The following is a 4,166-nucleotide window of genomic DNA, read 5'->3' as shown; positions in this document are numbered from 1 at the left end:
ATATATATATATATATATATATATATAAACTTGAATTTTATCAGCATATAAATTGCGCTGTATGTATGGATGTGTATTAGGCATAGATGATATGGGAAAATAGTAAAGAAAATTTTGCTGGTTTGAACTATTGTGAGTTTTAAAACGAAATGCATTGTGAATCTTAAACCAAGGGGCAGACATGAACGCGCTGTTACGTTATTTATACTCAGAACGCGATGTCACATGTACCTGCAACATATTTGTTAATCTCGCACACCTACATTGGCATACTGGTGTCAGTAGTACTCACTGGGTGCATAGAAATGGATCAGCAACAGTTAAGGGGGTGTAAAAAAACACGTACTTGGATATTTTCTACAAAAGTAGGGGTTTTCAATAAGTGGTAGCTGTACACATGGGATACATCAAATTAAGTTTTGGAGTTCAAACAAAGTCACTGGCTAACAAAAGGAGAATGGATAGTAAATAAATTCTTCGATGCTGGGTAAATTAAGTGAGATATTACAAAGACTTATAAGAGCTATTGTTCTTCCTTATAGCAGTGGGAAAGGAAAAATATGATCCAACATAATGAATCTATAAATGAATGTGATAGGGATAATATCCTCAATTTGTGTTAATTATTTGATTGTGGGTAAAGGAATTAATTTATCATAGTGGATTGTTAACAGCAGCCTGAAAATGTCCTGAGAGTGTGCATCCATGTAATCAGAAATACCAGATTTGTTTTTACAAACAACATTTTGGTAGAGGTCTTATGTGGACGAATACGTGCTTGGTAGATAAAAAAAGGTACTGCATGTTGGCAGCCACTTCGGTGGCCATTTAGACCGAACAGATTGGGAGAAACTGTAATTGAATATGTAATTTACAGATGAGTATTTGGGAAGAAAAAAGGGTATTTATTGAGATGAGAGACATTTTTCGAAGTTTTATTAAAGTGTTATAATATGACATTTGGCAAGGCAAACTATTGGATGAGAAAATTATATCTGGTTATAGAATAAATTTATTGACCCCTTGAAGTTAATTCTTCGAATCATTGTTTCACTGGCATTTTGAGTTCACATTGGAAATAGTTTGGTAGAGCTTTGGTTAAAACCTTTGGTTGCGGTATTTTGGAACGAATTGATAAACCATAGGAGATTGATAAGAATAGAAACAAATATGGACCCAAAATAGAAAGTTGGATTCATGCCTCTCATTGCAAGCGAGCACATGGGACTAAGGTGGACGGTCCCACAGAAAATGAGGCTGCACCTAGCAGCCCAGCAGAACATTCAGTGGCGGATAAATGATAGTCGTGATTTACATTCATTTGAATTACATTTTAACACCCTTGCATTGATAAACATTGCATTTTCAACATGTAGTATTCATACTTGGGATAGTGATATTTATTTGCCTACATGACATACAATTACCTACTGATATTAGTACAGCATGAGTGATAATGTATCACAACTACACTCATGATCAGGGGATTTAGTTCGACCCCGGGAGATAGGGGGATCAGGGTAAGGCAAATAATCAGATTTATGTTACGTATTAAGGGATTTTTTTCTTTATTTACATTTTAGGAAGCTTGTTAGTTTGGTATATAATGTTGAATGTCATTGACATATAATTATGTTATAGGTATGAACATATACAAGGGGTAGCTCACATGTTTTATATAAAAGGGGGTGCCTTTGCATGGTTGGGAAACTCATTTGGAGGAGTAGCAGCTAAGATACTCCAATACTTGTTTGTTGGTTTAGTAGTTATATTGGCAATTGTTTTAGTGGTGGCTTGCTTGAAAGCCTTCGTGACAGTGTGTTTGAATAAGGTAACCAACAACACTATGATAATGCATGAAGTGATGAATGAGGAAAGAAATGTGGAACCACAAGAGGAAGACTTTTATGGCGACATAAATACTGAGATTAAAAGATTGAATCAAGTGATGTTGCAAATGAATACAGTAGAGTTAAGATAATGGCATAACGATAATGTTATGAATTGTGTCAGTTTTACAAGATCAGTGAACTCATATCACCACGAGTGACACACTGTTAATAAAAAATAAAAGAAAAAGTGGGGAGGAATTATGGTAATAATACATTATGCTTAATTTGTTGGTTTGAAAAATTTGTTGGGAATTAGATATTCCTGTTTGTGATTGTAATCATATAGACTCATTATAAATGCATTTATTGTCTTTGAGTAGTGCTAAAATACCTGCATGAGTTAATTTTTGAACTATATTAACCTGAAAGCAATTGTGGATGCTATGCTTAGTTTAATAGTAAAATACATACCTGATTGAATATTATTTGTGTGACGCATATAAATGAATATAACTTTTTGAATGTTTTAAGGAAAAACAACAAATTGTTGAATGTGAAACTGTCGGAAGATATACATGATTATGCTGATTTCATGGTAAGATGTACCCTATCTGATTCAGTGTGTGTGGAAAGCAGATTCAGATGTGACTGAGTAAAAGGATAAGACGAGATCACATTTTGAAGGGAGTGCTAACGGAATTGGGAAGAAGTTCGAAAGAGAAAATTTGTGGCTAAAAAATGAAGTTAATCTTGGCATACACCCTCCTTCTCAAAGAATGATGAAGACATTCTCCCGTGTAACTTGGAGATGGATGCTTACCTTCACCAAGGAAATTTATGTGACCATTTGCCTGGATCACACTGCAACATATGAAAGAAAGGCGATCACTTACTCTTGTTCGAAGGCTTCGAACATTCATCACATCAGAAATTGCAGGACAACGACATTTTACCTGCAACCCCTATGAAATGCGGGGACATATGTTATTACTTCACCAACTTCCGGGGAGCCAGCATGGAGCTGCAAGCAAACGGCTGTGCCTTTTCACAACAGCTGTGCACGATTCTGCTGGTTGCTCCTGGTATGGACCATGGATGACCTGAACACCATGGTCCCAACATCATTGTGGATGCATCTGGCATCCCTGTTCCACATCTTGCTGGCCAATCAACGTCACACTAATACTTGCTGCCCACTCATAATGAGGGAGGAGGCAAGTCGACTACAACTGGGCAAAGGCCTTGTTCAGGAATTACGATGGTTTACAGCAAGAGTGGCAAGAATGCTACATGGAGAGCAGGGTCAGTCTATGACTCCGCACAGTTATTACAACAGCGAAACCCTACACAAAGTAGTGCAGGTGCTATGAAGACATTAGAAGAAAATGTTTCATACCTGAATTCAAACACAAGTGAGCAGCCCTTCCTTTCAAACAAAGAGTCAACATTTGTTTGGAGGCAAACGTTTTGCCAGATGTTGCAGATGCTTTATAAATTTGAAAAATGGTGAAGTGAAATTGTTGCGTCTTGGTGATGGTGAAGTGTTGTTTTGCAAAGATATTTGTGATGCAAATGAAATAGATTGAATTAACAATATGGAAGGAGTCAATGACCAACGAAATGTTTTGTGATCAGATTCTTGCAGGATGACGGTGTATGCCTAAGGGAATTGGATTACCAAAGTTGTGGTTTGAGTACTTGTATTGATGTTTAATTGTAGTGATTGATTGTTTACTTGTACTTGTATTGATGTTTAGATTAATGGTTAATATAAACAAAAAAAAAAGATGAGGGAATTGTGGAAGTATAGATCTTTACTTGTAATGGTTGAGATTGGTGAGTGAACAGGTGGTTCAGAGAATGTCAGGAATTTGGACCTCGGAAACACGAAGATAAGCAAAACCTGGAAATCTCTTGTTCACCTTGTCACGGCCCCGGGCTAGAGCACATTCCTAGGCTTTCACTATTGTGAAGCAAATGTAGGATTGGAGGAACTCCCAGCAGGAGGGGATGGTTGTCAACGCCTGCGGGGGCGAGCTGGTGCCGGTGAGGCAAGCATCGATGACCGAGTAACATTTGCGGAGAAGGGATTAAAATTAGCGCAGGGAGGATTAACACGGCTGTGCCCATAAAAACGTGAACATTTCTTGGACTTGTCAGACTTGTCACCAGAAGCTTTGCCCAACGGAACGAACGAGTGTCCATGTGAAACAGCGCTTCGCAGAGGACCGGCCGAAGAAGACGAACCATCAACTTGAATTACCAATTCGCATTAGTTATTGCAGTTACTTATTGAATTGAAACAAGTGATTATTAATTATAATAAAGCTTTAC

The sequence above is a fragment of the Myxine glutinosa genome, chromosome 1, assembly GCF_964187855.1.
Source record: "Myxine glutinosa chromosome 1, kmMyxGlut1.1, whole genome shotgun sequence".
Taxonomy (NCBI): domain Eukaryota; kingdom Metazoa; phylum Chordata; class Myxini; order Myxiniformes; family Myxinidae; genus Myxine; species Myxine glutinosa.
The sequence above is the reverse complement of the archived record's forward strand: the minus strand, read 5'-3'. Positions refer to the sequence as shown.